Source organism: Pelobates fuscus, chromosome 3, assembly GCF_036172605.1.
Source record: "Pelobates fuscus isolate aPelFus1 chromosome 3, aPelFus1.pri, whole genome shotgun sequence".
Classification (NCBI taxonomy): Eukaryota; Metazoa; Chordata; class Amphibia; order Anura; family Pelobatidae; genus Pelobates; species Pelobates fuscus.
Genome location: NC_086319.1, coordinates 178,489,951 through 178,502,750, shown reverse-complemented (window position 1 = coordinate 178,502,750; position 12,800 = coordinate 178,489,951).

The window sequence follows — 12,800 nt, the reverse complement described above, 5'->3', positions numbered from 1 at the left end:
CCCTGCACTAACACACTACACTAACACACAAATACACTGCACCCCCTGCACTAACACACAAACACACTACACAAATTGCACTAACACACTACACACACTGCACAACCACACTGCACCCCCTGCACTAACAAACACACTGCAGCCACCTGCACTAACACACAAACACACTACACACTACACAAACACACTGCACCCCCTGCACTAACAAACACACTGCAGCCCCTGCACTAACACACAAACACACTACACACTGCACTAACACGCAAACACACTGCACCCACTGCACTAACACACAAACACACTACACACACTGCACTAACACACAAACACACAGCACCCCCTGCACTAACACACAAACACACTAAACACACTCTATACCCCTATATACACACTACAGCCCCTGCATTAACACACAGCACACACTCTGTAGCCATAGGCGTGCGCAGCCTATTGCATTAGGGTGTGCACCCTAAAGCATAAACACACACGCCACGTATATATGTATGTATATATATGTGTATATATATATATATATATATATATATATATACACACACATACACTGCTGTGTGTGTGTGTGTTAGGGTGCTGTTAGTGTGTGTGTGTGTGCTGCCATACCTGATCCCTGGTGGTCCTAGTGTGACCTCGCGAGAGGAACCCAGCGGAACTGCTGGCTAGAGCTCCCCTGGTCCTCTCCTGCCTGTGGGCCGGTGAGCAGGGCTGGACTGGGACAAAAAGTCAGCCCAGACAGAGCAGCCCACTAGGAAAGGTGGGCTATAAATGTGGCGCGTTATATCAGCCACCAAGACAAGCACCCCCCGCCCTCTCAATTGTTATGTTAATGTGATACCCCACCAGAGCATTCAGTGCTGTCTGATGGAAAAAAAGTCCAAGTGACTTGTCTCTGATGTCCCCAGTAGTGGGTACTGGAGAACACAAGTGGAAAAGTATTGTTAAAGTGTGTTTTGCACGTGTGGGAATGCTCCCTGCTGTGTTATATATGTTTGGATGTTTTTTATGTGATTGCATGTGTGTAGAGGAGACCGGTTATGCTGTAGACTGTAAAGGGGTCTGTTTGTGGTGTATAATATGTAGCTGGGGCCTGTAGTGTATTGGTGTGTTTTTGGGCTGTATATTATATGTGTGTGTGTGTTTTGTGTGTGTGTTTATAGGGCCTTTAGAGAGTGTTTGTGCCTAGCAGTGTGTTGCGTTTGCATGTAAGGACTGTATTTCTTGTATCTAGGAATTGCAGGGGGTGCCATTGTGTGTATGCGTATAGGTGTTGTGCACATGTGTGTATTGGTGTGGTAATAATAGGGGGTGTAGTGTGTGTTTAGGGGAGTTGTGTGTGCATAGGGGCACAGTGGGTGCACAGGAGGTGTATAGAGGGGTATATAGTGTGTAGTGCTTTTGTGTGTGTATGCAGTGTAATACGTGTGTTTATAGGGAGTATAGAGTGTGTATAGTGATTGAGTGGAGTGTATAGGGGGTATAGAGTGTGTGTGAGTGCAGAGGGTGTAGTGTGTATATAGGGGGTATAGTGTGTAGTGTGTATAGGTGCAGGGGGTGTAGTGTGTATGTATAGGGGGTATAGTGTGTAGGTGCAGGGGGTGTAGTGTGTATGCATAGGGGGTATAGTGTGTAGGTGCAGGGGGTTTAGTGTGTATGTATAGGGGGTATAGTGTGAAGTTGCAGGGGGTGTAGTGTGTATGTATAGGGGGTATAGTGTGTAGGTGCAGGGGGTGTAGTGTGTATGCATAGGGGCCATAGTGTGTAGGTGCAGGGGGTGTAGTGTGTAGGTGCAGGGGGTGTAATGTGTAGGTGCAGGGAGTGTAGTGTGGATGTATAGGGGGTATAGTTTGTAGTTGCAGGGGGTGTTGTGTGGATGTATAGGGGGTATAGTTTGTAGGTGCAGGGGGTGTAGTGTGGGTGTATAGGGGGTATAGTGTGTAGGTGCAGGGGGTGTAGTGTGTAGGTGCAGGGGGTATAGTTTTGTAGGTGCAGGGGGTGTAGTGTGGATGTATAGGGGGTATAGTTTGTAGGTGCAGGGGGTGTAGTGTGTATGTATAGGGGGTATAGTTTGTAGGTGCAGGGGGTGTAGTGTGGATGTATAGGGGGTATAGTGTGTAGGTGCAGGGGGTGTGGTGTGTATGTGCAGGGGGTGTGGTGTGGATGTATAGGGAGTATAGTTTGTAGGTGCAGGGGGTGTAGTGGGTATAGTGTGTAGGTGCAGGGGGTGTATATAAGGTGTATAGTGTGTGTAAGTGCAGTGTGTATATAGGGTGTAGTGAGTAAGTGGTGGGGTATAGATTATATACTTAATTATATAATTAATATAATTAATTTTGATTGTTTCAGAATTTAAATTTAAAAAAAAACTACACATTTACTCCCCTTTCCCCTTATTACCTTACTTTGCAGGGGGGAAGAGGGAGCAAGCTGCTGATCATCCCTGGTGATCCAGTGGGCTAGTGATGTGGTCTGTACCTCCGCAGGGTACAGACCATGCCTTCCTCTCGCGATCTCCGATATTTTCAGAGGCAACGCTCTGAAAATATCGGATATCGCGAGAGGGCTGCCCTGCGTGCAGCCTGGAGGCGCTTTGCTCCGTATCCAAAACGGAACGGAGCACTTCAGAGCCTCTCTCCGGGCTAATCTGTTGTGCTTGAGCCGGCAGGGGAGATATTTTGATCTTCCCTGCCGGCCTCGATCCATGCGCGGCGCACGGGGATTAGGGTGTGCCCAGGCACACCCGGCACACTCCGTGCGCACGCCTATGTCTGTAGCCCTATATCCACACTACACCTCCTGCACTTACACACAAACACACTTCACACACTCTCTATACCCCTTATATACACACTATACAACCGGCACTCACATACACACTCTATACCCCCTAAACATACATTACACTCCCTGCACTTTCATGCGTTATGCCCCTTTAAACACACACATTACACCTCCTGCATGCAAACACAGTAATTTATATCCCCTATAAATACATACATCCACTAGGCCAGGGGTAGGCAACCTTCGGCTCTACAGATGTTGTGGACTACATCTCCCTTGATGCTTTGCCAGCAATATGGCTGTAAAAGCATTATGGGAGATGTAGTCCAAAACATCTGTAGAGCCGAAGGTTGCCTACCCCTGCACTAGGCCCACACACTCCACAGGCCCTATATAAATACACACACACATACTTTACAACCCAGAAACACAGACTGCAGTCCCTAGCCACATGCAGTACGCCACAAACAGACCCCTTTACACACAATACAACACAAAAAGTCTGTTCTACACACATGCAACCTCCAAACATATACAACACCACAGGGAACATCCCCACACATGCACAACACTTTAACAGCCCTGTTCCTATTTTGATCTCTGGTATCCCACTATTGAGGACACCAGAGAAAAATCGCCAGCAAACACAGCGCATGCTTGCGCCCCAAAAGAAACAACATGGCATTTACTTCATCTAAGAGCACTGGATGCGCTGGAGAAGTGTGACATTAACATACTCATTTGGTGGTGGTGACATAACATGCCCCCTTTCTGACCCCGGCCCTAATAGTGGGCTGCTCTGCCTTTAATTGCCCGGGCTGAATTTTTGTCCCAGTCCGGCCCTGGGTATGGGGGGTAGAGGAACACTAAGGGACAAGGGGGGGAGGGGAGAGGAACTGTGGTGGAATCTCGGTAAAAATAAATTTAGTAGGCCGAGATTACCACGTGGCATGTGTACGTGCATATGCTGACGTATCGATCAGTTGGTTGCACGTGGCAAGATACGATCAGTAGTGTACGGAGCATGTGCAAGAATACAGGATATAGTATTCCCCCTCCTCCATTGTGCTGGACAAGCCATGCGGTCAAACAGGAAGTTAATTCTTATTTGTATTGATTGGTCAAGGGAATGTGCGGGTGGAGCTTAATATGGGAGGAGTTATATGCCTATATAAGGAGCCTGCACTATTGTCCGGGGCTCAGGATTTGCTGTATTTTGGTGACGCTAGTCCCTCTGAGTCCCGATCGGTGATCCAATAAAGAATCTCTTCCTTCCTGAAGAAACCTGTGTCCATCTCTCTGTGCTTGGCTTCCGTCAGTTTCTCCGGTATCATTTGGTGCATTGGCCGGGAAGCTCATCGTTCAACGGTAGCTGAGAGGCAGAGGCGTGAGACGGTCTATCTTTGCCCACGTTCTCTACGGCTGCACCCCTGAACTTCTGCGTGGACCTCCCTTCGTCTCGGCGCCACTGGTCTGTTGTCCAGGAGATCATCGGCCTCTACGTGAGAAGTGCTGGGGTGTCCCCGTCGATGAGTGTGAACTCAGGTTCAGGAACGAGGAGGTAAGACAACTGCTGTTTTAGACGGCAGGACCCGCTAGGGGTATACCGATTGTGCGGTAGGCCCAAAGGGGTTTTTGAATCTGTATCTGCCCCCTCTGTCGGAGGGAAGGAGCGAAGGCGCACCGCTCGATCGAACGCTCTTTAGTCAGACCGTTTGATTTGGTTAGTCAGGCAGGGCGCTCTGGTGTAAAATAAGCCCTAGCCGGACACCGGTGTCTTGTCTAGACTAGCGTTCTAGGGTGTATATTACGTTCGCTAGGTCGGAGGGACCGGGAGACTAAGCGGCGCCTGTGTAAATTCGGTTCGCTAGTTCTCATCCTATCTGGGCTAAGTGGGAAGGCGTGTAAATTTGGAACCCACTAGACTTTTGATAGTACGACTAAGAGGCGCCTGTGTAAATTCGGTTCTCTAGCTCGTTGTATAGTGCGACTAAGAGGCGCCTGTGTAAATTCGGTTCTCTAGCTCGCTATATATGTGGTGATTGGGCAGTGTGGCTAACCAAAACGGGTGTATATAGTTTTAGGTAGTCCATTCAAGGTACTGGCCAATAGTTTAGTTGGGAATTGTAAATGTGTTAACGATTGTTTTAGTAAAGTGTATATCTTGTTAGATAGCGCGAGCTCAGCCGTCTAGCGAGAGTGTTAATAGTGTGTTGCTGTATTATAGTGCACGGTACCATAACCCTGTATATTTACTGACATTGTATAATAAGTACTAATCATTGTCGTCAATTGCATGTTTTAACACCATAACCACTAATAATTGTATTGTGACCTTAACTTGTGCTTTGACCTATGCTAACCGTACTGTAACCGCTATTTGTAAAAGACGATGTTACTGGGGTGTGTTATAGACGGGTAATTCGTATATAGAGAATTATAGCGTGGGTGACTGTATAGTTACGCCAAAGGGCATAATATTGATTATATAGTGACTGGTGTAGCAGCTGTGTGTGTACGGGAATTCCCTGAGTGTTTATTGTGTTATTGTGTACGTTTCACTTGGTAACCGTACCACGTGGTGCTGTTGCCAGAGGAAACGGGTGTGACTGTTGAATAAGTACGCGTGTATAGTAATCGTTGTCGACGACGTTCCATTGTTAAATATGGGTGCGTCGCAGTCAACGATTCCGGATCCCTTAGGATGTATGGTTAAGAATTTTAAAAAGGGATTCAAAACCTGTGATTTTGGGGTTAAGATGTCTTCTGTGCGTTTAGTTACTTTGTGCACTAGGGAGTGGCCTACTTTGGTTGCGGCATGGCCGCCACGTGGCAGTTTGGATCCAACTCTGGTACAGCGCTTACACGTGGCTGTATCAGGTAGGCCTGAACTTTACGGCCAGTTTCCTTATATTGACTGTTGGAGACAGGCCGTAAATGACTCGCCAAAATGGCTCCAGACATGCCACGAGGAGCAGTGTCGCCTCATGGTAGCTAGGACTTGTTCGTCCACTAGGACTGGTGTTAGGCCCATTTTGGACACGCCCCCTGAGTCCGAGATCCCTTTGCCGCCCCCTTACTTTCCGTTAAGAGGAAGTGACGTAAACGCAGGAAGTCCTGCACCCCTCCCCTCATTACCCCCATCCACTTCCGCTTCCTCCTCCAGTACAGGATCCACCCCCCCTCGTACTAAATCTCCCCTTCCGGAACCAGAACCCACCCCCATTAGAAACGAATATCCTGATTTGGCGCCACTTCAGACTTCCGGTCAAGCTTCATCTAGCTCGGCCCGAAGTGTTTTATTTACGACCTTTTCCCAAAACCAACCTCCCACATCCCCATACCCTATCTCTCCCCGACCGGAACCCATGACTGACGCCTCCCTACGTAGCCCCATCCAAACCCGACAGTTGACTGGTGCCCAACAATTAAAGCACTATCAGATGCCTCTTCGCCTAAATCCCGGGTCAGCTTATATCGATGCCGCAGGTCAAATGGCACACGCTGACCCAGTCTTCGTATATGTCCCATTTACCACTACCGACCTTTTAAACTGGAAGACCCATAATTCCTCGTATACTGAGAAACCACAAGCCATGACTGATCTGTTCACCTCAATAGTACAGACGCATAATCCGACATGGGCTGATTGCCAGCAGTTACTAATGACTTTATTTAACAATGAGGAAAGGACAAGAATAAATCAAGCAGCTATTAAAGCATTAGAAGATAGAGCCCGTGCTTTGAACCAAGCTAATCCAGCAGCATGGGCCGCAACACACTATCCCAACACTGATCCCGATTGGAACGTAAATGGTGCTGATATGGTTCAACTCAGAGCCTATAGAGACGCTATAATTGCTGGCATGAAAGCAGGAGGAAAGAAAGCCATTAACATGTCGAAGACAGTTGAGGTGATTCAGAAAAGCGATGAAGCGCCCAGTGTCTTTTATGACCGATTATTGGAGGCGTACCGCTTGTACACCCCCTTTAATCCGGAAGACGCAGACAACTCCCGAATGGTTAACTCCGCCTTTGTCAGCCAAGCATACGGAGATATTAAGCGCAAGCTACAAAAGTTAGAAGGGTTTGCAGGTATGTCCATCACCCAACTAATGGAGGTAGCTAATAAGGTTTATATGAACAGGGATACAGAAAGTAAGAAAGAGGAAGAGCGCAAGATGCGTAAAAAGGCTGATATGCTAGCGGTAGCGATCGCAGGCGTAGATAAACGGGGCCCAGATAGAGGCAATAATAGATGGAGTAGGGAGCCTTTGAGTAGGGATCAGTGTGCGTATTGCAAGGAAGAAGGGCATTGGAGGAATGAATGTCCGCAAAGAGAGCAGTACGAGAGAGACCAACCCAGGGCAGGCTACGGAAATTTTAGAGGCAGAGCGAGAGGTAGAGGAGGCCCCGGAGGGAGTAATGGTTATAGAGGGAGTAATGGGAACAGAGGAAGTGTTAGGGAAGACAGGTATATTCCAGCAGCGCAAAGGTCCCGCGATAGAGAAGGTAGGGACTTCGTAGGATTGGCTGACACGGTCATGGAGGACTATTGATACCGACCGGGCTCCATCCCCCTTGGTCGAGCGGAGCCTATGGTCGATGTATCAATAGGGGGGAAAAGGAGTGCGTTCATGATCGACACTGGTGCCGAACATTCAGTGGTGACTAATCTAGTTGCTCCTCCATCTGGAAGGACTATTACTGTGATAGGAGCAACTGGAAGAAGTGCTGAAAGACCGGTTCTTAAAAGTCGACTCTGTACATTGGGAGGCCACGTAGTAAAACACCAATTCCTTTATATGCCTGAATGTCCAGTCCAACTGCTGGGACGTGATATGCTATCAAAATTACAAGCGCAGATTACGTTCCTACCAAATGGAACAACATCTTTAAAGTTTAATGGACCTTCAGGTATTATGACTTTATCCGTACCAAAGGAAGAAGAGTGGCGACTTTATACAGTGTTGACTAGCCAAAACCCTAGGAGTGATGAGACATTGTTTAACATACCAGGAGTTTGGGCAGAGAACAACCCACCAGGACTGGCCCGCAATATTCCACCAATAAAAATTGAACTGAAACATGGGGTTTATCCAGTGAGCCTAAGACAATATCACATTCCGCAGAATGCTAAGAAGAACATCCAATCCTATCTGGATAAGTTCATACGGTATGGTATCCTAAAATTCTGTACTTCCCCCTGGAACACCCCATTGCTGCCTGTTCAAAAGCCCGGTACAGATGAGTATCGACCTGTACAGGACTTAAGAGCAGTCAATGATGCGGTTGTTAGTATACATCCAGTCGTACCCAATCCATATAACCTGCTTGCTTTAATTCCGGGCGGGGCTACTTACTTCACAGTCTTAGATCTCAAAGATGCCTTCTTTTGCCTCCGAATTGCCGCAGAAAGTCAATGTATTTTCGCTTTCCAATGGGAGAACGCTGTAACGGGCTCAAAACGCCAAATGACTTGGACAAGACTGCCCCAAGGGTTTAAAAATTCACCTACCCTATTTGGTTCAGCCCTAAGTCAAGATCTACTGGATTTCGAGTCTATCCCAGGAGAATGTGTATTGTTACAATATGTAGATGACTTGTTGATAGCAGCAGTTACAAAAGAAATCTGTCAGCAAGCAACGCACGATCTACTGCACATTCTCTGGAAGGCAGGATACAAGGTGTCCAGGAAGAAGGCTCAGTTGTGTTTGCCAACTGTCAAGTATCTGGGATTCCATATCTCTGAAGGTCAAAGGATTATGGGGCCAGAGAGAAAAGAAGCTGTCTGCCAAATACCAATACCCAAGAATAGAAGACAAGTGCGAGAATTCTTGGGGGCAGCAGGCTTCTGTAGGATATGGATTCCCAGCTATGCGATACTGGCAAAACCTCTGTACGCAGCCATCAAAGGTACAGAGCACGACCCCTTCTTATGGACCCAAGAACAGCAAACGGCATTTGAAGATGTGAAGAAGGCTTTGATGAGTGCCCCAGCATTAGGTCTACCTGATCACACACGACCATTCTACTTATATGTACACGAGCAAAGAAGAATGGCTGTGGGAGTATTGACACAGTACTTGGGATCATGGCAGAGACCTGTTGCCTACATGTCTAAGCAACTGGATGCAGTGGCCAGCGGACTTCCACCTTGTCTAAGAGCCGTAGCTGCAGCCGCCCTGCTAGTAGCTGAAGCCGATAAACTCACTCTGGGTCAAGAACTTTATGTACGAGTTCCACATGCAGTACAGACGTTGTTGGATTACAAAGGAAATCATTGGTTTAGTAACAGCCGTATGACCAAGTATCAAGCAATGTTGTGTGAAAACCCAAGAGTGCATTTAGAGACTGTAAACACCTTAAATCCAGCTACCCTTTTGCCACAACCTACTGAAAGTCAACATGATTGTTTGGAAGTAATGGATGAAGTATTTTCAAGTAGACCAGATCTTCGTGATTTTCCCATCCAGAACCCCGATGTTCAATATTATACCGACGGCAGTAGTTATGTGAAAGAAGGGATCCGCTATGCAGGATATGCAGTAACAACAATAGACAAGGTGATAGAAGCTCGGCCACTGGCGAAAGGAACATCAGCACAAAAGGCAGAATTAATAGCACTAACACGAGCGTTACAATTGGCTGAAGGTTTAAGAGTAAATATCTATACGGACTCTAAGTATGCGTTTTTAACCACTCATGCCCACGGAGCTCTGTATAAAGAAAGAGGACTACTGAATTCAGAAGGCAAAGAAATCAAGTACGCAGCTGAAATCCTACAACTATTGGAAGCAGTGTGGGAGCCGAAAGAAGTCGGTATTATACATTGTCGAGCGCATCTGAGAGGAGATGGTGATGTAACTAAGGGAAATCGGATGGCAGATAGTGCAGCTAAGCGTGCTGCTGAATCAGGAAGACAGGAGTATGTGGGGCATATAGCTGCTCTAATACCAACCCCACTGTCTCAATGGACTCCAGTTTATACAACTCAAGAAGAGGAGTGGTTAAAGACTGAACCGGGAAAGTATCTGGAGAACAAGTGGTATCAGCTAGAAGATGGAAGAATAGTTATACCAGCATCGCTAGCGGTAGAAATTGTCCAAAATTATCACAACGGGACACATTCTGGGAGAGACAGTACTGAAGAATCTCTCCGGAAACATTTCTACATACCAAGATTGTCCAACTTGACTCAGGCCATTGTACGCAGATGTGTAACGTGTGCTAAGAATAATGCAAGACAAGGACCAGTAAAGCCACCAGGAGTCCAGTTTATGGGGGGACTCCCCATGTCCGATCTACAAATAGACTTTACAGTGATGCCTAAATCGGGTGGACATCGTTACCTGCTGGTAATTGTGTGCACCTATTCAGGCTGGGTAGAAGCATGTCCTACTCGTACAGAGAAAGCAGGAGAAGTTGTGAGATTCCTGCTACGAGAAATAATACCCCGATATGGACTACCCTGTTCTATAGGATCGGACAATGGTCCAGCTTTTGTTCACCAGTGCCTACAACAACTGACTCATATGCTTGGTATAAAGTGGAGGCTTCATACTGCATATAGACCCCAGAGTTCTGGTAAGGTAGAGAGAATGAATAGAACTATTAAGAACCAGTTGGCTAAAATGTGTCAGGAAACCCAACTTAAGTGGAACGTTCTCTTACCTATAGCTCTATTGCGAATCCGCAGTACCCCTACCAGAAGGATGGGCCTCTCTCCTTTTGAAATTATGTATGGGCGACCACCTCCCGTACTTGGTAACTTAAGGGGGGACTTGAGTCAGTTGGGAGAAGGAATTACCCGGCAGCAGGTTGTAGAGTTGGGTAAGACTATGGAGGAGGTACAGAAATGGGTACAAGATAGATTACCTGTGAATATTTATCCCCCTGTTCATAATTATCATCCAGGAGACCAAGTGTGGATTAAAGAGTGGAATAATGTACCGTTAGGGCCCAAGTGGAGAGGTCCTTATGTTGTTCTTTTGTCTACCCCTACAGCGATAAAAGTAGCAGAAGTGACTCCGTGGATACATCACTCCAGGGTTAAACCAGCAGCAGTCGATTCTTGGCAAGTTACAGCAGATCCAGAGAATCCCTGCAAGATCCGGTTGAAACGCACTACTCAGTCGGAGTAACGAGGAATTATTGTGGATTACAAATTTTATTGTTACAGGTGTAAGTGAGAAGGCCATAATAAAGCCTGTCCTCTTACCATCACATAGTGTATAAGCCAGGAAAGTCCCGAAGGGACACCTGTGAAGACGAGCAGAACTCCATTCCCTGCAGCCCTCACATCCTGGAAGCTGAGGTTCCATCGCACGGACGAAGACTGAGGATGACGGCGAAAGATGTGCTTTTGATTGTGTTTATTTATATGTGTTTTTATATTCAGGAAGGTAGAGGTACCGACACTCCTAGCTGTGAGGTATGCATTAAGACTACGAGAACAGGTAACCATATTTCCCAAACCCTAATTTGGCATTCACAATACGAATGTAAAGGAGATGTATCAAGATGTAGATACTTAAATATAGAATATAGTGTGTGCCATTTAGGAGTAGGAGAACCTAAGTGCTTCAGTCCGGAGTATCAGCCTCGTACAATTTGGTTGACTCTCAGGAATGGAGATCCTCAGGGGACCCTAATTAATAAGACGGTGTTAGAATCCGTACATTCTTCGGGTGTTCTGCTATTTGATGCGTGTAAAGCGATATCGAGTGGTAGAAAGCCGTGGAATGTATGTGGGGATCTTAGATGGGAGAGGACGTATGGGTCTAACGATAAATACATTTGTCCCAGTAGCAAAAATAAATATGTGAGTCCTAGATGCCCAAATAAAGACTATAACTTTTGCCCATATTGGTCTTGTGTGGGGTGGGCGACTTGGGGACAGACAGTAGATAAAGACATGATAGTGACTAAGTTGCCGACTAGCCCATATTGTAAGTCTATGGAATGCAACCCAGTCCATATACTTATTAATAACCCCGACAAGTTCCTAGATAAGTATGGCAATTTATTTGGGTTTCAGATATACGGGACGGGTTTAGATCCTGGGACATTATTGTTTATAGGGATAGAGACTGATACGGTATCCTCCCAGACTCATCAAGTATACCACTCCTTTTATGAAGAGATGAGTATAGATAATAAGATCCCCCATAGCGCTAAGAACCTGTTCATCGACCTAGCTGAAAGTATTGCCGGTAGTCTTAATGTTACCAACTGCTATGTGTGTGGAGGTACTAACATGGGAGACCAATGGCCTTGGGAAGCAAAGGAGGTAATGTCCGGTTCTGAGGCAGTTGACCAACTAATATCTACACAAGCCGATTATCATATGAGTGTTAGAGGTAAATCTGAGTGGAGATTAAAGACCTCCATCATAGGTTATGTTTGCATAGCAAGGAAAGGAATAATGTATAATACTTCTGTAGGAGAATTAACTTGTCTAGGGCAAAAAGCTTATGATGATGATACAAAGAATACAACTTGGTGGTCGGCTTCAAATGTCTCAGAACCATCTAACCCGTTTGCTAGATACGCCAATTTAAAGGACGTGTGGTTTGATCTATCCATCACATCTACCTGGAGAGCCCCAGCAAATTTGTACTGGATCTGTGGTAAGAAAGCCTATTCGGAGCTGCCACAGGACTGGGAAGGGGCATGTGTGTTGGGTATGCTCAAACCATCCTTCTTCTTGTTACCGATTGAAACAGGTGAGACTTTAGGTGTTAAAGTGTATGATGTGAATCATAGGAAGAAAAGGGGACCCTTAGAGATAGGCACCTGGGAAGATAATGAATGGCCTCCCCAGCGTATCATAGATTATTATGGGCCAGCCACGTGGGCTGAGGATGGTACCTTTGGTTACAGAACCCCTATTTATATGCTCAACCGTATTATAAGATTACAGGCGGTGGTTGAGATTATCACAAATGAGACATCACAAGCGCTCAATCTCCTAGTGAAACATAATACCAGGATGAGGACAGCAG